Below are 27,291 nucleotides of genomic sequence, written 5' to 3'. Positions count from 1 at the left end.
GTTATCCCATGCATCGAACAAGGGTCTGAGGAAACAGAGTTTGCGAGGGCTTCACATCTTACTGTTTACTACATTATACGATGCACAATGTTCTAGCTAGCTATGTTCGGTGCGCTAATGATGCGTGCAGTATTTTCTGTTTGCATGTCTGCGGGGCAGTGACGGATAATCAGACGCGGGCAAAGCGCGAAATAACGATGTTTCTCGCTTTGTCCGCGAGTTAATTTTGTTTACCAATGCCTGAGTGTGCATACGTGTGCTTTGCGGCTACATTGGGGACCCGCCGGGCACACACATGCAACGTACTGTGCGAGAGCGTGCAAAACGCAAACCCTCCAGCAGCGGTAAAAAAGTGCAAAAAGTGCCGAGAAAAATTCTCGCCATCCAGTGTAGTCCTAACGCGGTGCACACTACAAGCAAGTTTAGGCTTCTCTGTTGAACTTTTATCCGCGTGTCCCACTCGACACACTCGGCTCGCGAGCAGGCCGAACGGCGGAATGCTTGCGATATCGTTAAGCCCCCATTGGTGCCTATCGCCTATCAGTGTTATCCACAAGTGTCCGGTCCTTGACTCGAGAGGACACCATACGACCGCTTCGTGTGCAGTCTGCTCGCGCAACAGTTTTTACCTTCTTTGCGTTCGCTCATGCCAGCGCGACCGAACATGAGCATACGTTGTGCGCCCTTGTGTATGGATCACACGCTTGGCGGGAGCTTGGAGTTGACGAACGTATCGCGAGATGGAAGTTCTTCCCACTAAAAGACACAACACCTCTTGCCCGCTCCAGCGTGCAGCCAATAATGACGGTATCTTTCACTGCAGGCAGGAGACTTACAAATCTATTCAAGCTTGGCTGAAACTATTGCAAAGTCTCGGGCGCACAAGGAAACGTATTCGCCCTACTTTTCAGAACCACACCGAGCAGCAACGCTGTCCTCATTGTCAGCCAACCTTACAGAGTACTTTCGTGACTGCAAGCATAGCAATACCGGAGCTCAAGAAGCGTGGACGACATAAAAAAAACTTCAATCGAAACCTGACTTTCCACTCACTCAACACGCACGCTGTCTTCTGCGGACTGCAGCTGACGAGCTCCGAGAGGCATAGGGGTTTTGCAACGTAGTTAGGTGTATACGTGCGGCCTACTTCTCGAGCCACTGCCCACGTCACCATGCGAGACGGCAAGCATTGTTCGACGGTGCAGAACGAAGAGATATCTTGATGCGTGGCGCATCAAAGTTTCTTATGGGCTAAGGAAGTGAGACGCGGTTGCCGTCGCGTTTGTTTGCAGTGCTATCAACACACTTCGGCCATGTCACGAATAGCGTTCAGTTTAGAGCTAGGAACGTTTGACGCGGTGAAGAAATAACGTATGATATGATAAGCAAGCAACGTACTGAAAGACATCGGATTGATTGTTACCATCGGGAAATCCTTAACGTGTATTCCAAGTAAACTGCTGTGCTTAGCTTCGCCGCCGTCGATATGCAACTGCCGCGGCCAACAAGTCCAGCACACATTATCGATCTGATCTTCAGCCGGTGAGCCAAAACAACACAGGAATGCTAAGACGGACAGAGGAAGTTTGCTTGCTTAATGTCACATGGTTTAACCGTTACAAGGTTCCAGCCCCAACAACGGGCTTCCTTATTTTCCATAATCTCCTTACGAGCAAGCCACAACTGCTGCTTCGTTCTACACCGCTCCGAAATGTTTTTTCACTGCCGTATTATGTGACGTGAGCTTTGTGAAATACATTGTTCCACTATTAAGTTGTAAAATGTGCCAGTATCATGCGAAAATAATGGGGGAAGTGAAAGTACACGCTGATATTCGTTCAGCACACTTAGACCGCGTAGCCTTGCCGTTTGCCGATACAGTCATTACTGGGGCAAAGTCACTGGCTTGAAATCAACAAATTTAAAGGTTTCCAAGTTTTGAGGGGCTTACATGCGCACATGCGATATCGCGTATACGAAGCGCAATCGATGTTTACTTCATTCGGGCCGGACGCCTCACGTGTTTAGTAAACTGCGCAGCAGGGTCAAATAATTTATTTTATGCTACAGCTTGTCATGACAATGGGTGCTGCAAGCGCAGGTTGTCATGAGCATCGCAGCGGCAAATGTTACGAAAACAAATGAAGTGCAATACCGCTACTGCACTACAGAAGGGAGAAATTTCGCGGTGCTCAGTGGGCACGTAACCTGTTGTAGGGTTGTTAATTTCCAAACGAATCTGTTTATGAGCCCGTTAAAAGCCGCTATTTATATTTATATCGCGCTATTGCGTGACATTTTCGGGTTCTGCGAGCCGGTAATAATTACGCCCAGATGTGTTAGAAAAGGTCAGCCAAAAATCGCAAGTGCTGCACTGTTTTAGGTTACTGGAAACAAAACGTTGAGCTTTCTGAACGCATTCCTCAAGCTATCAGTACTTGGTGTTGCGAGGGGCGAGTTTTTGCGGCATTGCGATTGTGCGCCGCCTGTCTTCTCAAACACTCGAACAGGCATAAGTGCGTATCAGCCTTTCAAAGCAGCTGCATGGATACCTTTCGCACCAACTTGTATTTCTTCGAATTAAAGCCCATAGATTAAGCAGCCATCCTCGGCCACCTGGCTCGCGCGGGGTATGAAATGGCATATCTAGAGAAAAAAAAAATGTTTCAAAGATCTAATCATCTTTATAAAGTAGCATGGTGTTCGATATGACCGCAAATGCGAACGTGCGAGCTTTCGTACGCACAGTGTGACATCTTCTTTAGGATGATTGTCATTTCACATACATAACCATTCTGTCCACGTAAAGGTTAAACAAAAACAGGCTTTAAGGGTGCAAGTTACTGAGGTCATGCGCAGTTACTCCTCGTGCGCAAAAATCCGCGTCAATAAGCCGTTATGCTTCGTTGTAATAGAGTTTTGCGCAAGCACAGACACAGACAAGCATGTATATAAGCGCGCGCTCTCTCGCTTTCGCCAGAAAGGCACCTCCCTTCTCGGCAGATGTTTCGTTGGATCATCAGAACTGGCGCAGAATAAGCTCTCTACCTGCGTAGAAATTATTCTGTAGAAGGTCAGGCAAAATGGAACTCTGTTATAGTGAAAACAAAGGTAGAGGTGAGTCAAGGCTCACAAATAGGAAAAAAAAAAAGCAATACCTGAAAACCAGTCATGTGTTACTAGAGTGGACACGTTGCAGTGCTTTGGAAACTTTCTGTGTCTCTTAATACACAAAAATAAAAAGAAATAAAGCGCAACCAAAAGCCATGAAAGCGAAAAATACATTGTCAGTGGTGGCGGTCCACGAATATTTATTGCTGTAGAAACGGAGGGATAGAGGAGAATTTAGAACCTGCTGTGTAAGTTGACACCTGTGGTCTTTGCGCATGAAATCTGGGCTGCTCGGTGCTGCTTGGACCCTGGCACAATTAATAATGAAAAGAAATGTAACTTAGTAATGCGTGCACTGCCTGATTTGCACCGTATTTATAGATGGCCCCGCAGGATGTTGCAGCTCGGCCACTGCCTGACTTCATTAACGATTTATGTGCAGTACCATACGGCTCGCATTAGACAACGTTTGGATGCCGCAGGACCCGCACCGGGCAATTTCCAATTTCCTTTCCTAGTCACGCTCTGACTAACAAGACGATATGCGCTCGAAACAAGATGGGGAAAGAAAAAAACACAGTGTGGCTTGTAAGGAGGTGGGCGGAAAGGCGAGGGGTGGGAGTCGAGCGGCAGTGTCAGTAGAGGGGGCAAAGTCTGTGCAAAGGCCGCAGCGTCACCGAGATGCGGAGATAACTTATGTACTGCCACTCTAAGCGCAAGGGACACTTCAGATTCGCAGCCACGTCCAATAAAACAATCGAGGGGCGTTTTCCATCAGTATTTTTCTTCTTCCTTACGCTCGCGCGCTCTTCCGTGCACTTCAAACACAAACTTTTATGTTTCCTTCTCGCGTTCTTTCTTCCTTCCTGCTTTTTTTTTCCCTTCCCTTTCTCTGCGCCGAACTGGTAGCCCCTGTTCGGGCCGTGTGTCAACATTCGAGGCTCGTCTTCAGAGGAATGAGCCTCAACAGGCTCGTCCGAGAAGGGGCCGAGTGCTTTATTGATCCTGTTCGGTAACGAGACCTTAGTTATCGCCAGTTCCAATCCACGAAAGAGAAGCCGCTGGGCCTGCGGCTCGCCTCCCTTTCCCCCCTTTCCCCCCCTTCTCCTCCCCCTGCCGCTGTGCCGCAGAGGATATTGGAGGGGCGCCTTGCGTTCAGCCAGCGGACGCTTAGGGCGAGGTCGATAGGGGCGCTGCTTTTTTTTTTTTCCCTCGCTTTTATTCTCCGCTTCTGGTCTGACGCTTCCCGAAGGCTCGCGTAAACATCGCGGCAACGAGGTTAATGGTCGACGGAGCAACGCACCACGGCAGAGGAGGAACATGTGGCTGCGCTACTGCGGAGATTTGCTGCGGCGTCCAATTGCCCGCTGGTTGGAGAGTGCCGTGGAGGGCAAGCGGGAATCTTTTAAACGGGATGTCGGAATTATGGTCTCGGGAACTCTCGAGTCATTGATTTGTTTAGTGAGTATAAATAAATTATATTCGTGTTCACAGCATAAGTTTCCATCGCGCATTGTAATCACATCGCTTGGTTTAATACTGGGTCCAATTGCACCTGTTCAGAGTATGAAGTGCTCGCAGCGCGTCACCTGTTTGATGTAGCTATGAGCGGGCGCTTCCAAAAATTAAACCTTGCAGGTTAACTGGAACTGCTTTCCGTTGGTGCCATGTCGCTTTCCGCAAGGCAGATAAGAACTATGTCGGAGTAGAGCAAGGAGTCGACTACTATTAAGGTTGGTTGGTTTATGGGGTTTAACGTCCCAAAGCGACTGAGGCTATGAGAGACGCCGTAGTAGAGGGCTCCGGAAATTTCGACCACCTGGGGTTCTTTAACGTGCACTGACATCGCACAGTACACGGGCCTCGAATTTCTCCTCCAAAGAAATTGTAATTTCAGGATAAACTCGCGCTTATCCGCCAATAGGGGCAACCTCGTGTGATCCAAAGAGTCTCGTTTCACGATTGTGTGAAGGGATACACCAGAGATAAGAGGTCGCTGTCTGGTGTTTGAAACCATCCGATGTAAAAGCGGACAGCTAAATGTACGGCGCGTTTTGGATAGATTTCAAACATTTGGTATGGGCGGTGAAGATTCTTGTGAAACGGGCGAACGACGGAACTAGACGCGCAGTTTTTCGCATTAAGCATTGCAGGCAAGCAAAACCCAGCGACTGCCATGAGGCTAGCTCAAAAAACAGCCTAGAAAAGTTTCTCCGCCACTGTCCCTTGAAGTTTAACTAATAATGCTCCGGCATTTTGCCTTTTAAGGCGGAAGCCTTTAATGTCTCATCGTTGTAAGCAGCAGTTGTCGACAGAAAATGTCACGCTTTTCAATTGGTGGAAACGGTCGTGACGTCACAGTGCGCGAATTTCAAACGGGGCCAATTGTACTTTGGCTAGTAACCATGCAACCAATTGAAGGGATCGTATAGTGATTATCCAATTAAGTGGGACTGAGCTTAGTTAATTGCTTAATTACCCAATTAGCCTAATTACCTTTACTAGTCAGGCCATATAAATAAATAAAACCGATTAAGAAATTGGTCTAGCTCAGGAATCGAACCCCGGTCTTCCGCGTGAGAGACGAGCATGCTATCCACTCCGCCATGCCAGCTCGACGGTTTGGAATGAACAAAGGCGCGTCTAGTGAATACGGTGTCTTCACTCACTCTCATCCTCCTCCATTCCCTTCCCGCGAGGTTTAGGTGTCCACCGACAAATGAGGAGACAGATACATTTCCTTTCCTCAAAAACCAATTTACTGACGAGCGAGGCGTAGAACCGAATGGGCGATGGCGTTCTATGGACTCCTTGGCAGCGTTGCAAGACGCTGTCGCGTTCCACTCTTAGGGGCATCAGTGACCACACTTTAGGTCAAAAAAGTGCCCCCCTGAATTTTGTGAGACAGTTACTGCGTAATTTCCTTTCCTCAAATACAATTTTCATTTTCTTCATTACGGCTCCTCTTTATCTATCTTCTTTCACTCCCACTTCCTCCCTTCCTCTACGGTGCGGTTCACGTGTCCACCGAGATGACAGAGAATTACTGCGTCATTTCCTTTCCTCAAAAAGCGTTGCGTTCAAAGGGCAAGGCATCGCGCTGAACGGGTGGTGTTCCGTGGACTCCCTGGCAGCGCTACAACGCGCTGTCGCGTTCCACTCCTAAAGGCGAAGCTTAGGCGTCATTAATTAGCAGTTTATTAGTATTCAGGCATTAATCAGTAATTAACCATTAATTAGTGATTTGTCATCACTTAGTAATTATTACTCAATTATATGTGACGCCACCGGTGCCACAGAAACAGCGAAGGTGGTGCGGAAAACGCTTCCGCCTCTACCCACTTTAAGGCCCGTTCACACTTGCCAAAAAATCCTGCGAGCGAAGCGGATTCGGCCGCTTTTGACGCCGAGCGACGCGGAAAGCGGCGCGGCGAGTGCGATCGGGCTGGACCCATTTCCGCCGCGCGGCGAACAACATGGCGGCGCTCTTCGAAGCCGGACCCGTCGCTTCGGATTGAATTCTCGTTGTTGCTGCCTTTTTCAGTGCGTTCACTGGCCAGAAATTCGGCACAGGTCTTTCGCTTCGTCTCATCTCGCCTCTACGAAGACGTATAAGTGATAAACTTGCTTTATTTTTTTTATTCAGAGAGACGACTCTGCGCATTCTAGGCTTAACAGCAGAGTCGGTTCTTTGAGAGTAATGGTTCCCGCCCTGACAACCAGATGGCGCCACTATAGGTAAAGTCTATTTTGGCGTCTGTGCTAGCATACGCTGCACTAAAAGTGAGAATGCGCCTGCGTTTAACGTACGTAAGCATGCATACGCTTATGGTACGCATACAGCGTTAATTTATGCTCTTTTCTCACTATATCTGTGTATGCCGCTATCAGTGAAGCGGTGTGGAAAGGCGAGAAACAGCAGCGGCGCGGCGGATCCGCCTCGCTCGCGCGTGAACAAGTGAGAACAGGTCCTTGTTTTTGCGGCGAGCGAATCCGCTTCGCTCGCGGGATTTTTGGGCAAGTGTGAACGGGCCTTTAGACAGTCAAAGTGCCCCCTGAATTTTTGCTAGTTTGGAGGTAGCTGTGAATGAAGGTGAAATTACCTTACGACGTAGTTACTTCGTTTTTATTTTTTTTTTGCTTCAAATTCTGTCCATGTGCCGTCGACAAGCTACTCGCTCTATACTATAGCGAATGGCAGGCGTGCGCTGCTGACGGCTCAACTACGCGCTTGTCGGTATGCCGCCGCCTGCCGACCCCGTGTCGGTCCAGCGGCGGCGGGCCTGAAAAGGATGTTGCACCCGCTGTGAGTCGGGTCCTTGCGTCGGCTGCTCCTCCCGCGCGCACACCGTGACGCTCTTGTCTGCAACGGCCGCCTGTTCTCATGCGACCAGGCTTCGTAGAAACGTTGGGGGCCTGCCAACAAGGGGCAGACAGACATCCTACTCTTGCGAAGGGACGGCAGCAATGTGACGGCTTTTTTTTTTTTTTTTTGCGTGCGCGCTGCACAGAATATGTTACAGATGTGACCTGTCCATATTTTGCATCACGTGACGAACGTTCTTGCGACGAACTATGACTGTTGTGAAGCGTCATGCTTCTCTTCTAAGGCCTAAGACGAGACTAAATGTCGCAAGACGTAAATAATATTTTGGTTTAGTGTCCCCAGCACCACTAACAAAACGCGGCTCGTTAGAAGTGTGACGCAGTTCTGAAAGTTGCCGCTGCGTCGGCACAACCGGCGAAGTTGCCTCGGCAGCGAGGAAGCAGTAACTGTACTCAGTAGTGCGACGCGTGTCTCAACGCTTCGGCAGCAATACTGACGCCACACAAACATCCCAGCATTCGTAAGCAGATCGCACAGGCTGACCATGTGAGTGGATGTCGCTGGACGACCACGCATAGACAAAGCAGTCAGCGTGCCATTTGCCCTTTTCCCAACAGAACAGAAAATAGGCACCTTGTGCAGCGTTGAGACACGCGTCGCACTACTGAGTACAGTTACTGCTTCCTCGCTGCCGAGGCAACTTCGCCGGTTGTGCCGACGCAGCGGCAACTTTCAGAACTGGGTCAAAAGTTGGGAAAGGTTTTGTATGATTCGTTTTTTACCTCTCACACCAATCACGAGAAGGTTATTATGCATGCGACGTAGAGAGGAATAATGGACAGGTGGTTTAGAACGAATGGCTGGCCTAAAAATGTTGAGATCCTGTCCTACAGCCTATGGAAAGAGACAAGAATTGTTTTTAACTGTCCTCCGCTACTAACTGTAAACTGCTCGTGAATTTGTCGTGAGCTTCTTGGCCGCCTTCGGGCTGTCAGTCAAACCACTACAGGTTAAGAACACAAGAACTGGAGGTCCTATAGTTGGAGGTCGGCAGTGAATATGGTGGAATCAATATGAATACACTGATGGAAAGGTGAAACTCCAGGGCAGTTCTGCCTAAATGGGAGAGGTGATTTTTCACACAAAAAAATTAATCTGTCCATTTTCATTCCAGCGCACTGTTCGTCTCTCTTCTGTGTCGGTGTGTGCCTTGGTGCGCTGTAGGAACCATGACGACGCGAAACCAACTATCCCAGGCGATTATTACCTGACGTTGTCGTTTATTTTCGCAGGCGTAGTACGTTTCTTGCAATGCTTTTTTATACTGTTTTAGTACTCCCCTTTTTGTAATGCCCGCATTCGCTTCTCACGCCTTAAATCAAGCCTGGCAGGCGCTTTGAAATAAATAAAAAAAAAACGAATTAAATTATTCATGAAAATAAGGCTTCGTGCGAAAAGAAAGGATGAGAATTGGCTGTTGAGATCGAGGAGGGACAAGCTGAATTCAGCGCTCACCAAAACTTCAGAATATCGGAGCAAACGACTCTCGCTTGAATAGTATATGGGAAACGTATGTCACTACACGTGGCAGCAAAGCTACACAAAATATGCGCGGCCGGGCGCAGCTAGTGGGACGCTAAATGTGTCTATTAAAAAATTATTAATGGTCTGTATCTCGGTAAATATACTTGTAAAGAACGTAAGATAGTTAAAGCGAAACTTACTCGCATGTAAAACAAATACATGTACACGAACTGGGCCTTTCTTTTTTTTTTTTGTTACCGTCAATGATGCTCTGTAAAGAGGAAGCCAGGATCTTTCAAACTGTTTTTACAGCTTTTCCCTGGCTTTCCTCACAACTTCTGGTTTAAAAAAAAAATAAAAAACAAGAAACTTTGAAATTGGAACTTAATGCAGACACTCATGCCTCCTTGTGCTCATTAAATATATTGCTTGGTGTGTTTTATCGGCTTATAGCTAGCACGGCCCTTTGGTTCGAGCATATAATGAAGAAAACTTCGTGCATTCTGTCTAACGCACCACGAACGCGCAGAGGAATCGACAAAATTCGACTTCGCTTTGTTTCTTTATGCCAACCTTTCTGTAGCGTGGCTCTGCTCATGTGGTGGAACTTTTCCGCCCCAAGCACGTGCTGGCCATGTGCACACCCACCAGACAGACATCTGCGCGTTTACGTGGTGAGAACGCATCACGGAGGGGCCATCACGGGGATAGCAGATGTGCGCTGCTTTCATGAACATATCGAGCAGGTTGGCGCGCGCAGCTGCGCCCGAGCAGTACTTGATGGATGATCAGGGCTTTTGTGTTCCTTAATATCAGCCGCTCTCGCAATCACTCTGCTTGGCTGTTGTTACCGTTCAAATGGATGATTGAAGAAACTCCTATCACGGCTTTATATCTCGTGCGTAGCAAGGCTTCCACGCTAGTAGGAGAGTAATAAACTACCTACCCTGATTTTTTTCTTGATCGGATTTTCACCCGCAGAACACGTACGACCACATACGAGGCACGACGTAGTGGAGCGCTCCGGACTAAGTTCGAAAGCTCGCGATTTTTTTAACGCCCGTCGAAATCTCCGCACAAGGGCGTTATATTGCGTTTCCCCTTAATCGAAATGCTGCCATCGCGGAATAGAGAGAATCTGCGAACCCGAGATCAAAAGCAGAATGACATAGCCACTGAGCCTCCCCGGAGGGTCACATAGAGTAAATTAAGGTAAGCAATACATAAAAACCGATACTCATTTCGTTTCATATCACAAAGCTTGTGGTCGTATTTCCAGGCAGGAATTTCATTACCCGACTGGCAATACGATCACAACCGAGCTGCTTTAACGGGTTGTGGATGTGGCTCGCACAGAGAAGCGCTGCCTTAGTCCACAGTTTGACTGCTGAGCATGGAATGTGCCTTCTGTCGAAAGCACGCATCGCTCGGCCTCGGGTAGCAGTACGGAAATCTAACTAGTGTTAGCGTGGCTGCTGGAACAGTACCGGAACGAAGTGGACGCGGACACCGCTGTTCGCGTCCACGTCTACTTTATTCCAGTCTTTTTTGAACACGGTTACGCTGAATTTGCAACGGCTATGTAAAGGTTCCAAGTGGTCGAACGTGGCCACCTGGCATTCTACTGTCCTTCAGTTACTGTTCGTTGTCTCAGCAACCTGTGCATTCGCCACGTAAGATGGTTCCCACAGTCGCTTTAGCGATGTCTGCATGTTATATCTAAGAGTCAGGTAACAAGAGACGTGGTAAGAGTTCTTTGTCTGCCGTGGAATGGCGTGGCAGGTTTCCCCGGGCGATACTGAGCCTAGAGGTTCAGCCTGATTCAATAGGGTACCGCTACAGGCTACCCAAATCTGCATCTAACAAGATGACCCAACTAAAAATAAAATAAACTACACAAAACAGGCGTTCTGGGTGACAGTGCTTGTGGTTAGCTGGCAGTCTTTTTCGTTCGTTATTGGGTGGTGAGCTTCGTCGAAAGATAATTGCACCTGTTCACACGATAGAAAGGCCATCCTCGAAGATGCGAAAAATCGCTTGAACTTCGCCGGTGCATTCCGCCGTGTTACCGGCATCGCTCTCATTGTTTGCTCATTAAGTTTATCTGTCACAATCACTGACACTCAGCAACTGAAACAAGCCAGCGAATCTCCCAATTGGGGTGCTACACAAAGCTTACGGGGAATATCGTGGAGAAAAAGGGGTAAATTTTAAGAGCCTTGAATCACCTGATATCTTGGGATCATTTACTTTGTTTTTCCTTAATTTCCCAACGACAACTCGACCTGTAAAATCCTTACCAAAGTAGTTGGGGATTTTGCACCACGTAAATGTGGCGTATATTATGAAAAAGATTTATCCCTTCCCTACCGCAAGAGGTATTCATTGAGAGCTTCTAAGTCCGGGCAAAAAATTCCATCCAGGACCTAGTTTGTTGGCAATGTTCTTTGTGCTATAAAATGAAAAAGAAAAAGGGTCGGGGGAACGGAGACATTTCCTGGTTCCGAAGAGTGTCAACAGAGAACGTCAGACTACTGAGCCGTCACCATGGCACCAGTATGTACTACGTGGCATTACACAGTTGGCATACGATTCTGTGCAACTCGTGCATAAATAAACATGCATTAGGTCAGGTAATGCGTCATTTGCTTGGATTGGTAATTATGCGCGTAATTGTGAGGATGAAGACGACTCTGTCACCATGAGTCGTAGAAAAGACCGGTCTAAAACAGTACTTAACGCTCCACTACATCACAGTGTTGAACTGGTCTGGAAAGTGCCTCAGCACCACATTCCTCCGTGGCAGTTTTCAAAGCGCGCTTCCTCAACGCCATATTGGCAATATTTTATGGCGGGTGCTGCTCGAAAAACACCGATCGAAGTACCTGTTCGAGCTATGCTTCATACAAACGCGCAGCACTACTGAGCACTGCAATTCGCTAGCGCACGTCCAAATTACAAGCGCGTGAACGTTGTTTCTGCCGCACAGGCTGCCATTCGTTTTTTTCCGTGCTGCATTACAGCCAACTGCACCTGCAGCAGCCACCAACGATTTACTATTTTAAGCGCTCATAAGGTAGTCGATTTGAGCAGACGTATATCTTACGGACCCGGGAACATGTAACAAGTGAAGGCGGGCTAGTTGGTGGTTGACAATGGAGTGCATATTGCAACCGCGCAAAACTACGAGGGACGAAGAGAGGAAAGCACAGGACAAGACGCGGAACTTGTCCTGTGCTTTCCTCTATGCGTCCCTCGTCGTTTTGCGCAGTTGCAATGTGCACTCCATTGGACCCGTGAATACAGAGCTTGGCCACGACTCCTCAGCGTGCGCGCTCACGTACGCACACACGCAAGCCCGTTGTTAAGTCTCCCAGTGACATACCGCGCGCGTATGCGCAACTGTCGGCGTCGCCGCCGAGGCCGCGACTCTTCTTTCCTATCGTGCGGAGCCGTTTGTTTACTACGAGTCTCGACCGCGGGATCCGGCGCGCGTCCCCGTTTCAGCGTCCTCCTCCCTCGCGCAGCGGCCGTCGCGGAAACAAAGAACCCCACGCGCAGTGCCCCGCCGCCGTGATCTCGTCGTGCCTCCGGAAGCGCCGGCTGCGCGCCGCTGACCTCGCTCTCCGGCCGGCGTGCTGATCCCGTGCCTGGCGCACCGGCGTCACGTGCAACGGGCGCTCACCACGTGCTGCCTCGGTGCATCCTGGAAAACGCGCGCTCTCTAGGCGACCCGACGGGGCACGCGGGGTCCCATTAGCCGCGCAGCTGCGCCGACGTGCGGTGACGTCGCCGCCGCCGCCTCGGGCGCTGCGCGAGGGGGCTTTCCTCGGGCAGAGCGAGGACGCCGAGGTGCGCGTTGCCAGCACAGCGACCGGTGTGCATTTCTGTGCGCGCTAGAGGTGTTTGATCCGTTTTTCTTCTTCGCATACTTCTTCGCAGTAATATAAAAAAATAAAACCTGTAACATTAGGTTTTATTTAAGAGAGAGAGAAAAAAAAGAAAGCTGGTCAGAGGCTGTCTCCCAGCTACCCGTGCCAAATATAGATTCACGGATTCCACTTCCTGCCTTGAGTGTGACATCAGCTATAACAGGCGCTGCCGAAGCACAATGCAGTCGAGCCCACTTGTAACGAACCTGTCGGGCACGGGGATCGCGTTCGTTGTATCCGAGGTTCGTAGTGAGTGGACTTCCACTGTTACGGGGAAAAATACAAAGTCAGGTAAAAGTGGCGCTTACTTCGTGCTTGTACTTGCAGGCCCTAAAAGAGCCCTTTGCAAGCTGTCCAGTGTGGCCATGCTCCTCGCCGAAATAATTTCTATCAACGAGCTGCTGTGGCGACTAATAATTACGAGATGAGCGTTCTGGGCACTTGGTGGTAGGTCGGCCTGCGTGCACATGACATGTCCGCTGGCGCTATTGGTGTTTTAGCACTCCAAGTGCACCTGACTACGCAACCGCTCCTTTAACCGTATTTTACGAGGATTATTATTTTGCCTCTTTGCCATTGGTCAGGCGCAATTTTAATACCAGAGACGCCGAAAATATTGTACTTATTGGCTATCAACTCCGACGTCACAGTCCACTGCGGCCAGTGATAAAGGAACGAAAGAATGAATCGGGAAATGAATCGTTGCGAAATACGGCCCCAGGCAGAACAAAAGGTCTAGTACACTGACGAAATTCGTCGCCTAGCTTCTAACCAAGAAATGAAGGAACAAATCTCAGCACATGAAGCCACTGTCTTTTTCTCTACAATTTGTGACCAAACAGCTTGTGAGGTGCGAAACAGGGCGACCCCGGAGTAGCCGATGTGTTTAGGCTGACTAGTAGACTTACCTATGCGTATGAAAAACTGACGAATAAACATTATTGTATTGTATTGTATTGTATTGTATTGTATTGTATTGTATTGTATTGTATTGTATTGTATTGTATTGTATTGTATTGTATTGTATTGTATTGTATTGTATTGTAAGCTAGCGACACAACAGTGCCTATCATTCCTGATTCCGCAAGAAAGAGAAATAGATTAGGGCCAGGAATAACAAAGATTCCATTCCAACTCCATTCCAGGTTACGCACTACTAAAGATCCTATTGCGTCATACTGGCATGTGTACGAAGACACCACATAGAAACCACTTTGAAAAGTTTATTCGCTAGGCCGTTTCATTTCTTTCCCACGTCTTGAGTGTTCTTCTTATCCTCTCCCCTTTCTCTGTCTTTTTTCCTTCATATTCCCGCATGGAAGAGAATAACGAGGCGTTTTCTAGCCTTTAATACTCTGGATCAAGCAGAAATTTCAGAAGAAAGGCTTAAATGCAAAAGCGCGCAAACCTCGCTTTGAAAAGCAGTTGCTACCGGCTCCAAAAAGGGTTATCTGTATTTTTATTGCTCAGAAACAGGTTATCTGCACTTGATTGTTCAGAAATAGGTTATCTGTATATTTATTGTACATTCGCGCAGATTACCTCACGCAGTAAGGCACAATAGATAGGATGTTTACATAACCTTTAACTTATTTGCTCAGTGAGGCAGCTGTGCTGTATCTGCCACTTTACCGGATTCTCGTCAGCCACGTGTAAATAAACAAGTCAGAGAGTGGGTGCTGCCTTTATCCCCTCTGTACTCTGTTCTCCGCCTTTTCTCTCGGTCGATATTATACACCCGACACTGTTAAGCCCGTCGGAACAGCAACAGCACACGGTTACAGGCGACTGACGCTACCGGCGCAATTTGTGAGATTCCGAAAGCAATGGCCTTAAAATGCATTCAGACGAAGAACAACCTCCTTTTGTTACTACCATCTTTTTTGTCATGAAGAACGAAGCGTACGCACGCATTTAGTGCGCTTTTGTAAACGCTGTAAGGACAGGCCACAATCGCACCTGCAGTCGGCAGTGGAATTGATACTAAAGAAACAAACGAAGAGGCATATAATGCACCAGAGGTAAGTGATCATGAAGAGAACTTCTGTCTGATTTGAGTTATGGAAAGTGAGGCAGAGAAGCGAGCCGAGAGGAATTCAGCCAGGCCCTTGAGAAGCGAGACAAACACGTAATGTTACGTAACAACAACTTTTGTTCCTGTAGTTTAGGTTTGGTTTGGTTTTATGGGGGTCTAACGTCCCAAAGCGACTCAGGCTATGAGAGACGCCGTAGTGAAGGGCTCCGGAATTTTCGACCGCCTGGGGTTCTTTAACGTGCACTGACATCGCCCAGTACACGGGTCCTGTAGTTAAAGTTAAACGGATACATCAGGCCATTCGTCAGGGCCCTGAAATACCCGATGACGTCGCTTGTATAAGTTTCGGTTGTAGTCTGACACTTTGTATACATACACATGCTGAACCGCATTGCACGGACTGTACTTCTGAGCCTGTACTTCCCATTGCCGCTGCCGTGTCCTCTTTACGAACGTCCTTCCCGAGCTGCTTGCCGCTTTCAGCATTCCCTCGCTCGATCGATGATCTTTCAAGGTGCCTGCCCACAACAGCACTAATTTAACCCCCGTTGAGCTCCACTGAACGGTATCGCTGAGTCAGCGCTGTTGACGGCGACTGGCCGCCGCTTGGGAAGAGGTGCAGCCCGGCGACGGGACGCATTCCTTCGCGTTCGACCAGGGAGAGCTACGTCGCCACTCTCGGTTTCGCACTTGTTTACTCACCTTACGCGGCTCTGAACAAGAAAACGTGCGCTTCTCTGCTTTCTTTCCTCACAGGTAACGTGCAAACAACGCAAAAAAACATGCGAGAGAAAAAGAGAAACAGCGTAAAACAACATAACTAAGGACGACAGGCGTTAAGTGCCTACGCTCTTTTAGGCGCCATTCTGCTGATGCTGACGAGGAAGGAATGGAGCGAAAATTATGCGCATTCTGATGCCGCGACCGGGCCGATGTCACGGTAGTCTAATATATGTGGCCTTTCATAAACATGCCGCGAAAATGCGTTTTAGTGATTATGCGGTGGCACCTCGGGCACAACATTTTACTTAATTGCGTGTGTTAACGCGAAAACAGGAGAAGTGGAATCGCTTAAAACCGAAAGAAAAATGCCCTCGTAAGCGATCACGCAATAAATTTATTCCAGAGCCTCCACCTCAGTTCGCGTTCACATCATGTTTTCGTCGCAGAAATAGAAAATAGTTCACTTATCTTGGACAGTGCTATCCTTCCGCCCCGTGCGTGCACTGTGATATAAGCTGCACTCTCGACGAAATAATGCGACGGGCGTTCGGTGTTAGACACCTTCGAAACTGTGCGCCACTGGTTGGTACGCTTTGCTTGTTTGCTCCTGCCATAGTTTTCAGCTACCTGAGGCACGCAGGTCCCCAACCCCGCACGCACATGCACGCACGCACATGCACGCAGGCACACATGCACCAGCATTCACGCACACGCACTTGTCTCCGCAAGCTCATTACAAAATACAACAGGGGGAGATTTATGCGCATAAAGCTGTAAAGACGCGTGCACAAAAAGTCTCAGTGTTGCTATATAGGAGAACACCAACGCAAGCAGTGAAGCTGCACTTGTCCTGAATGAAATCGATGAAAAGGATCCATAAAAAGTTAATTGACAAGGCTCTGACGATACAGTCGCATGCGGGAACAAGAAATACGTAAGTAACTTCAATTGCAAAAACTCCAATAAGCGCACATATAACTTCACAGAGTAATGTTTTCCACTTCGCCGCAGTATCGGTGGCGGAAATGTGGGTCACTTGAGCGAAGGTCGCCACACAATATCGGTAATCCATCTCAGGCTGCTCAACACGGCCTCTGCTGGATGTTTGGGCTCCCAAGCTTAATGCAACGGCCTGATTTCTTTGCTTCCTCCGTATATCGTCGTTTTCAGGGACAGTCAACATCACAAAAAACCTGTACGGGTTCAGAAATCTGTTGAAGGTTGTACTTCCTTCGGTCACCTTCGCAATGCTTTTAAAAAGGTGTATATTTGTCTCCAAGCAGTTAGAAGGGCTGGACACGGAAACGAGACAAAAATGAAGAAAAACTAAGGAAGTGTGGCGCCTAACTTTCATCGCGCTCTAAAAGCATCGCAACCTGAACTGTTTGCTCTCGCTAATGGACAGCAGCGAAGGAGTGTTAAAAAAAAAAAAAAACACTGCCAGGCAGGGACAGGAAGGAGCAGCGTGCTATCCGGTTCGTAAAATTGTCGCCCACCTTAAGCGTCAAGTTTGCGCCTGGACACCAGTGGATGATATAAAAGTTTTTTTTTTTTTTTTCGCGGAAAATTTTTCCCTGCTGGTTTTTCTCGAAAGCAACGTATTATTTCTTCACATTAAGCAGCGCATGCTCAAGTAGCGAAGCCAAGGTATAAACTCCTCGTTCAACCATTAGGAGCTGCGAGCTTTGTGAACCTGCTTTGTTTTTTTTTTGTTTGTTTTTGTTTCGTACCGTGTAAATGACAGGCCCCGTACGTGCCGAGCGCTGCCTGCTTAACGCTATCCCACCGATGGGCTCGATATCGCGTGCACGCTTGCCGCGCTCGAGAGCACCGCGCGGCGACCCCAGCGCTAAGCGGAGCCTGTGCAAGAGCGCTGTACCGGCCCGCTGATTCATCACCTCGATCCATCAAATCAGAGGTTGTCAAAGTGCTTCGCGGAAGGCGCTCCAATGCAGCCAGATCAGGCGTAGTATACGCGCTTTGCACGGCTCTGTCTCGTGCGCCCTCGCGCGCTGGTTTATTTATACTTTTCTACTTAGCAAACATTCGTCTATTTTTTTTTACCTGTTTCTTTCATCGCTGACGGATGTTCCAACATGCGACACGCGGAGTCAACAGAAATTTCGATATAGAAAGCGGCATCGTCGGCTTCGATTTGTCATTTTCGTGCTTTTCCATGGCGCGCACGCATTATTGATTTCCTAGCGCCTGGCAAACGTCGCGTCTTTCGAGGCTAAGGCGAGGCTTGCTGAGGAAATTCCTCGAGTCGAATAGAGAAGAATCGGTAAGACATGAGAGAAAAAAATTGAGAAAAAGTGCTTCCTACCTTTCTGACATAGTGTATAAAAGTGATGAGGCGTTTGTTCTAGCCATTCTATTCATTCATAGTCTACTCAATAACTTCTTTTGTATGGGTGCCTTGGATTTGTGCACACACTCAGCAGGTCGCAACTTGAATGATGTGTCAATTCAATATACTTGGAGGAATCCCGCAAGGTGGAGTAGGTTTCATTTAAGGGAACAGTTAGTTACTCGTTAACAAAGTCCTGGTTACAAAATGCAGCTACAAAATTCGTACAGACCCGGACCAGGTTGAATTTTTCTGCACTTACGAAGATTTTGTGCAAACGGTGCAGCTTTCTTTGCAGCCTTAAAGCAGCGCTCAGATGATAGCTAATTAATGCTTACATCCTCAAACGCAAGGGACAAATTGAAAGATGTTGCACTGAGATTAAAGCTAGGAATATCCTCTTTACAAAGAGCACATAGCTACTCAATATACACGATATACTTCCCACCAGCGGTGATGCTCTCTCATCAACGATGCGCTAGTCTTTGTATGCTATCGCAAAAGACTTGAGCCGGCTGTTCACGACATTCACGGCTGCTTGATTTGATTACTTTTTCGCTAGACGGGAAGTGCGCGACTTTGGTTGGTTCGAAATTCAGCCAGACCAGCCATCGGAGTAGAACTCTGATGGTGCAGGGTCCTGGCTGTCGTGTGGATGACGCGAAACATCCGCCCTCATTCTCCTAAGACTGACGCTTGTACACCGGAGCCGGAAACAGATCATCACTGGTGGAGACTATATCCAATAGTGATGCGCTCCTCATAAGGAGAACATTGTAAACTTCGGTTCCCCATACTACAGTTTTATCTCTCGCCGCGCAACTAAAGCGCAAAATATTTATCAGTGTGTTGGCATTAGACGTGCCAATGCAAGCAGAAGTGGCGACCGCCGTCTGTATGTAGGCAGCGGCAGGTCGCAGCCTGCCCACTGGGCTCGAACTTACTACTACCTAACGAACTCGGTAACTACCTCGGATATACCGAACCTAAGTATGCCACCTCGGATATAACGAACTTTCGTGTCTGGACCTCGGATGTAGCGAACTTAGTGTGTTGGCCTAGGATATAAAGAATCTAAGTGTACCAAATATGATATACCGAACTCTAGTGTGTTAACCTTGGGTATAAGGAAGGTGCGGCTGCTAACGCAGTAAACTATCCACCGAGGATCGCCGAAGACTTTTTACCCCCCCCCCCCCCCCCCCACCCTTCCCTATTAGTCTCGGCCATCTTGAGCACTTGTGCGGTTGGTAGGCAAAAAAAAAAAAACAAAAAAAAACGCGTGAGCGTTGCTCAGATACAAATCAAGAACGAAACGGAAAACGCCCTTCAAGGGGACTCTCCAGCCAATGGCGTCGACCGATTGTCATGATGTCGTGGTTAATCCCCTTGGACCTGTCATCGCGACATCGCAAGGGTAGCAGATGAAAAGGGCGGATTAACCACGGCTTAATCGGATTTACCGCGGTGTCATGAAAATCGCTCGATGTCACTAGCCGGAAGGCCTCTTTTGAGGTGCATCTGTAGCTTAGTCTTGAGTTGTAGCTGTCTATAGCAGGTTATTTTTTAAAGTATGCACTAATTAAGATAAAAGCCCAAATGGACGCAACGACGCACACCACAACAACGTATGTATCTCTGTACATTTATGTATCCTATCCTTAGTAGCTGTACGTTTCAAATATGTTCAATCAACTGGCCCGTGTGTTAACGTTATTACCTAGCAGCCTCTGCTATGGGACTTTCGAGTTCTCAGGTCTTGGTGAAAGAAACATAATAAAGCCAGTAGGAATAAAGAAAAGAAGAAAAACCTTAACGTCTACACATACAAGTCTTAAGAAATTTAAATCGATAACTTTTTTTTGTGTGTGAGTGAGTGTGCCTAGGCTACATTTGGACTATGAGGTACGTTGTATAGTTGACGTCTCCGGATTAATTTCCTCAACCACGGTTCCTTGAAGTGTACGAGAACTTCATTGCATGAGATTTCTTCTAGTATTTAGCGTCGATCAGAACGTGGCTAGGCAGTCAGGAAACGAGCCCACAGACTTGTTCAGCAACTGAAGTTACGAGCTAAGTCCTGATGATTTCTTTCGGATGTATTTTCAACGTTTCTATTAGAACATGCCGAGCAACAGCTTGACTCAGAGTCACGACGTAAGGTGCTATTTTTGCGCCCAACATTGTTTCTGAGTAGTTCTGCTCCGACCTCTCTTAACATTTGGTTTCTGTCGCAGCAACGTGAATACAAATGCAGCAGCGATAATCAGGTTTCGAATTTTCTTTTCTTCTTCCACCATAAAACAAAAGTTATCAATTCGCCTAACCATTTTCTGTCAGTGCTTAACTTCTTCAAGAAGAGTGCTCGCAACCTCGCGCATTCTATGTTGTCCACCATGGCAGAGACGACGACGCATTTTTTTCGCGAATTACGCAGTATGGCTGCCAGCGTTAGCTCCTCGCGATTGTTCATTGGGAGCAACCAGCGTGAGGATCCTCGCCGGTAACGAGGCATCCTCACTTCGGCCCCGCATCCCGCGAAAGTTCGTCGCCGTGTCACCTGATGCCGCCACCAAAGCGTCCATAGTTTAACCGCGTGGCCTAGATTAGTTTTGCTTAATTAAAAAACTTTGGCCTGAAAATTCATTAGAATATTTGTTCCCGGCGAGCTAACTGTACCTTCACCTCGGTGACGAACTTCCGTGGGGAGAAGTCTTCCTCCGCGTAATGCGCGGGCGCCTGTATAAGGGAGGTCAGTGAGCTATTCCTTCTCCGGGAGATGACGGCGCGTGTCATGTTCCTCACGGGTGAGTCGTGCGTGCGCGCTACATTCGAGCCAAGCGCGCAGAGAACGCCGTGCTGGCGTTCAGGATGCACCGTGCGCGGATAGAGCACCGTAATTACTTCCTGCGCGGATGTAATAGCTGGCTGTATTCCTTAAACTGCCCTTTCATGGCTCCCTGCGTGCTTGTGCGCGTGGAATGTAGAGCGTCCGAACAAATTCTGTCAAGAGTCACGCACGGACATACGTGGCACGACACCACATGGCCTTCACTGTATTAAAATGCTAACTCTACTAGATCAACACTGGTGATCTAAATAAATCTTGTTTCTTTTTTTCTTTTTGCAAGTGCTCCATTTCGATTTCATTACTGCTCACGCATGTCAAGTGGCCTGGCTCCTTCTCGAATCAGCCATATATTTCGCCTATGCAGAAAGCACGTCACGAAGTTTGTAAATTGTGAATCGAGACAACTTCGACCGTTCGCCGGGCAGCTTTCGTCGTTACTAAGCTCATGCACGTAATCCAGCGCATTGTTCGAATCATGGCCCTCTACCTCTCGTGCATCTTGCGATCATCGCTTAGCTGCCCCACTATCTGACAGTAAGAAAGCGCAACATACGAATGACACATGTAATAACAAAAAAAAACATTTTTTTTCTGCACACCGATCGAACACACAGGGCCGAGAAAGGTGCCTAAAAAAGAAGGTTGCTGGCGGTGGCGTTTATGTAACGAAGTAAACTGCGTCGAATACAAGGGCAACGATCATTCCAGTACCGCTCACTGCGAACAGAAGGAGATGCTGCGCAAAAACGACATAAAACTGGCAGCAGAACTGCGAGATTAGATATGGATACGAACACAGCAAAGAGGGGAATAAACAATGCTCTTAACACATCAAAACACAGAGAGATATGCACGAAGAGCAAAGACACATAGGGAAGTCACAGTGAAAAGTGGTACAGTCGAGAGTGCGAAGGATCCTATCTCCCGGCTCTGGCAACACCTCAGACAATATCACTTGAAACATGTGCGCGCTCCCGTAACACACAAACTACCGGAGTCAGTGGAGAGCGCGGTTTTCGCTGCGACTAAAAACCGTGCACCCAACACGTTTTGAGGCCTTCCAAGCACTCTTGTTAGCGCTAATAACTTCGCTAGTGACCTTGGTTTTTCAAAGACAGGGTAAAGAGGAAATACTCCTTCCGTCCTGATTGCCAACAGTACTACTCCATAAAGAACACTGTGTTTTACTTATTTACCGTTTTTTTCATTACTAGGGAGGTCAGTGCTTACTATTTCGTATTAAAAGCGAACAATTCATAATATAGATTTATACATATTTGGTTAATCCCGTAGCTTCGAGTTGGCCCATTAAGCAACACACACGCGCACGCACACACATGCACACGTGCTATCTGGGTCAAAAGTTTTGCGGGACGCGAGTTCTTGGAAAAACGTTTATTGTAGCTCCATCTCGCTACCAGTCTCCTGATATTGTCTGAAGGTATTAAAGGTATAAATGCGACTTCCTCTGGTAACAATATCAGGCGACTGCTACTATAAACGTTTTCCAAGAACTCGCATCCCGCAAACTTTTGTCCCAGACAATACGCGCGCGCGCACGCGGGCGCACGCAGGCACGCACGCACGCACGCACACGCAGCGCGCATGCACAAACGTTCCGCCAAAGCGACAGCAATGAGTTCTTACCAGCTTGGCGATTTCATCGTCTATTTACCACGAGAGTTCTCCAGAGCCTTTACAGTTTGTGTTCGCTTCAATTGTCTAATTTCAAAAAGAAGAATTCCTGTAAGACTATAAAGGGAACCAACGAAAAAAGACGCAACACAAGAACAAAGAAGGCACACACCACAACGCTGGACTTACAACTGATTTATTGCGATGAAGAATTGCTCAATTTAAAAGAGTTTCCTGCCTGCGCACACACCTACACCCAATACACTTCGCGCACCACATGGTGTCATGGCTACTATAATGATAAAAACTATAATGATAAAATGAATAAGTGTGGCATCACTTTAGAATCCTTCCTCGAACTTTTAAAAGTGTACTTGAATTCTACGATTGCACAGCATGAAGATGATTATGTTGTGCAAAAACATGGAATCTGTATTGGCTCCTGTGTTGCGCCTGTGCTGTGCAACATTTTTTTAGCAAAATTTGACTCGATGCTACAGGGCTCTCTGAACGACACACGTGTTGTAAGGGTTTTTAGATATGTTGACGAGTTTTTAGTAATTTTGAACTTACCCGAAACTGACCAGCTTACCCTTGTGGCAGACCAGATTTTAAATATTTTTAACACATGTTCTAAGAACTTGGTTTTTACGCATGACATTCCTTCTGACAAGACCATTAGGTTCCTGGATTTAGAATTGACTTTTTTACCCAATCAACACGTGTGCTGGAAATATGCGCCCAGGTCTAAGAAGGCACTGTTGCCGTATGATTCGGCCCATTCTAAGTTAGTGAAGCGCGGCATTGCAAACTTGTGTTTTTTGAATGCCTTAAAGAAGAGTTGCCCTCATGTGATGCAGCAAAGTCTGGCGGAGCAGGTTGAACGGCTACAATGTTCTGGGTTTCCTCCCTCGGTTTTGCTGGCGGTGGCGGAATCCTTGGGGAAAAAACTGAAGTCATCTTCAAAGGCTGCCAGGCCAGTAGAAGTGAAAACAAGAAAGTTGGAAGTCATGCCTTACTTCCACAAGACTTCACATGGTCTGAAAAAAGTGGCTCAGAAGTTTGATGTCACTATGGCATTTTCTGCCCCTTGCAAACTGTCCGGTTTGTGCGCCCAAACCTCTGCAGACCTGCGCAGAACTGGTGTTTGCAAGACCAAACACCAGACTATGTTCACCACATGCGCAGTGGGCGTGGTGTATTCAATCCCATTGTCATGCGGGAAAATCTACATAGGCCAAACCGGAGCATGCTTTAATGAGCGCATGAGGCAACATCGCACAACTTTGGGCACTGGCACAGGCAGCAATCTAGCCTTGCATGTAAAGGACTGCAAGTGTACTCCTAGTTTTCACACTACCAGCATTATCGGGCGGGGGAAATCTAAACGTGAGCGTGAGCTTTTGGAGGCTTTCCTGATCAGAAAGAATAAGCAGAAATGCGTCAGTGAGCCGTCCGTGATTATCACCGAAAAAGAGTGCAAGTTTTTATCATTATAGTAGCCATGTCACCATGTGGTGCGCGAAGTGTATTGTCTGTAGGTGTGTGCGCAGGCAGGAAATTCTTTTAAATTGAGCAATTCTTCATCGCAGTAAATCAGTTGTAAGTCCAGCGTTGTAGTGTGTGCCTTCTTTGTTCTTGTGTTGCGTCTTTTTTCGCTGGTTCCCTTTATTTGCAATATGAACCAACTTGCCCAGCAGTTTGCACTCCTGTAAGACTCGATCATTACACTTAATTTGTTCTTTAGCGCCTCCAACGGTTAGTCATAGATAAGGAAATGTGAAAGGAGCACCGAAAGTTTTTTTCTCGCATTCATGGCATGCATAGCTTTGCCAAGTTCATTCCCCAAATGTAATATTTTTCAGTACTTACACAGTCGCTATATTTAATGATCAGAATTCGCTGGAGCCGCCGCGGTCGCCCACAGTTGCTGCTGCTCTGCTGCTGACCGGAAATACGCGGGTTCGTTCCCGGGCGCGGCAATCGAATTTCGACGGAGGCGAAATTCTAGAGGCCTGTGTACTGTGCGGTGTCAGTGCCCGTTAAGAACCCCAGGTGGTTGAAATCATTCGAAGCCCTCCACTGCGGCACCCCTCATAGCCTGAGTCGCTTTGGGGCGTCAAACTCCGTAAACAGAATTCGCTGGAAGCATTTCTTAATCAAGGTTAGTTGCTGCGCAATGGAGCGGATATTTCGGACGAAAAAAAAAAATAGAGAGAGCCGCGAGAAACACCAGGGCAGGAGAGCATAAACTTTTGTCAGCACTAGGCAGGTCAGGATCTGGGCGAGGGGAATAAAAGCCTATCGTAAAACCCTTGCCGATACGAGCGCGGCTAAACTAAAGCGGTCAAGGATAAGAGAAAAACAAGGACTATTGGCGCCACTCTTTCTGTTTTTTTTTTTTTTTGCATGCTTCACTCGCTCAGGCGTCAGAGTCGTCCAACTTGGTCGAGGCCGCAGCTACGCGCGCTGCGTCGCGAGCTTTATTTGTTGGTACATGTATTCAACAGCGCCTTTCCTCAGCCGCACGGAAGGCCTGCCCCCAGAGCGGCAACAGCAGCGTTTATCCGTCGTATATACTATACTGGAGGCGCTGAGCGGCTGCAGAGGAAGCGATCCTTCACTGCGTGAGCCTGCTTCCGCCAGACGAACTGTTCTCTGGAGCAATGCTCGGCTCGCGTCACTTGACAGTGCATCACAAAACGCGCGTGAAGACATGCAACTTCCGTTTAATTTGCCCGTCACAAATCGCAGCCAAAGTTGAGAAGCAAGTTCAAAGCGGACCGTGTCGTGTACTGCCAGCGTTTTCACGCTGTAAAGCTGCGCTGCACGATGGGTTATGAGGTACGCCGTATCCCGATTAATTTCGACCACCTGGGACGCAATGACGGGCACCGAAGACTCAGCATGCCGGTGTTTTTAACCCCATCGAAATGAGGCCGCCACGACCGGGATGGAACCCAAGAAGTCGTGCTCAGCAGCAAGACTCTATTGCAATTCAGCCTGCGCAACGGGGAGAGCGTTAATTTATGCCTTAACGTGTATCTAGATCGAGTTCTCGTTCCACCCATAACGGTCGGAATTAGACATGCGCACCTGGACAACCGGATCCTTCCCCCTCCCCCTTTCTCTGTAGGTTGTTTGCTTCGGTTACGACGGCTGTCACGCCGCAAGCGGGTATGCTATGTACAGTAGATGCGCGTCTAGACGAATATCGGTTATGTACGCGACTAACCAGTCCCGCACTTTTTATAAGATCGACAGAATCGGGTGGGAGGCTGGAGCCCGTGAAAAGCGACTTTCCTCCGCACGTACACATATTTAACGTGTCGGGGAGCGGAATTCCTTAATCCTCGTCCAGAGCACGGCACAGAGCGCGCAAGCCGGCGCGGCCTTTTGTACGTGGCCTGTCAGCGAGCGGCAGAAAAGAAAAGCGATCCACCTTTGGGGCCACGGAGGGATGGGGAGGAAGGAGGCGACGCTCCCCAGCGGACCGACGTGTGCCTCCCGCGCGCGCATACCTGAGAGCGCGTCGCAGCTTTACCGCCGTGTCGACTTGTGCGCGAGACCGTGCAACCAACGGCGCGCTTTCGTGGCCACCGCCGCCCCGTGGGTGCCCCCCGTCTATCGGGTTCCCGGCCGCGGTTCCCCCCCCCCCCCCCCCCCACATGAGCGCTCGCTCGCCTCGTTCGCATTTCGACCGAGGCTTACGTCTCCGAATTTCGTTTTATTTCGCTTTCTCCGAATTCCCTACATCTCGTGACCCGACATTGATTATTCAGGTATGCGGGGTTTTTAGGGAGGTTCTTGGCATTTCCCTTCCTGCGCATTCTCTGCGCGCTATTGAGCGTTCCGATTTTATGAAAGCCAGAGGTTCAAAGGGCGGCTGTTTTGTGTACTTTGTTCCCACTTCGCTTTCCGGCCTACTCTTCAATTTTCTTTTTTTTTCATTTCTTCCTTACTTTCTTTGATTTTTAATTATATGAGAATTGAATTATAAAAGCTGAACCGTACTGCTTTTCATGTTTCGCTTGTGTGAACATTTTAAATGCAGGCCAGTCTCGAGCAGCACCTCTAAAACTTAACACGTCTGGAAAAATGTGAAGCTTCTGTTTTGCTTTCTCGAATCAGCAGTTAATTTTCGTATGGCAAGGCAAGCTCTTAGTGTGTTCTGAATGACTATAGCTTGCACCTCACGTTCATTTCAACCCTCGGCGTAAAAGTCCAATTTATTGTTTTGTTTTTGTGCAGAAATAAAACGCAACAGATACCTAGCTATGCAGAAACGCCAAAGCTTTCTTTCCTTCCTGCGATGTCACTCCAACAACACCACAGTGCTTAGCTCCGTTGAACAGTGGACTCGGTAACCCTAAGCAGCTGAGGATGATTTCTTTTTTACTTGATATTTGTGAAATAGTTAATGTCTCCCTGTCGCTCGTCTTTTTGATGTCCTGCACTCTCGAGCACGGCGTACGTTATGCTGGCTAACTTCCCAGGCTGACGCCAGCATCCTCGCCACCTGTCCCTGCGCATGCATCCCAACCAGGAGCATGCGCAGCAACCAAAATGCGAGCCACACAGAGGCACCTGGGCTAAAGCTGGCGCCCCTAGCAACGCAGCGCAACGGAGCTGCTAAAGCCCCGTGGCGCGCCTCTCCGTTCTCGGGAAAGCGACGGGCCCGGCGCAAACTTTTCCTGACGTGCTGTCTGCCGGCATCAAGCGGGCGCTGGCTGGGCCCTTCGGCGCGCACTGGTCCTGGCAGCGCGCAGATTTCGCCCGGCGCAAGTGCGCGGCGCATGCGGC

The 27,291-nt window shown here is 48.3% G+C and overlaps 1 protein-coding gene across 5 annotated transcripts in view; it reads right to left on the bottom strand.

The window, feature by feature from the left end:
* Ddr (discoidin domain-containing receptor 2) overlaps positions 1–27,291 on the bottom strand; it is a 608,941-nt gene that overhangs the window by 426,090 nt on the left and 155,560 nt on the right. The gene's annotated exons all lie outside the window — the stretch shown is intronic.

Source organism: Amblyomma mixtum, chromosome 3 (assembly GCF_055824585.1).
Source record: "Amblyomma mixtum isolate Tamu chromosome 3, ASM5582458v1, whole genome shotgun sequence".
NCBI classification, from domain to species: domain Eukaryota; kingdom Metazoa; phylum Arthropoda; class Arachnida; order Ixodida; family Ixodidae; genus Amblyomma; species Amblyomma mixtum.
The sequence above is the reverse complement of the archived record's forward strand: the minus strand, read 5'-3'. Positions and strand labels throughout refer to the sequence as shown.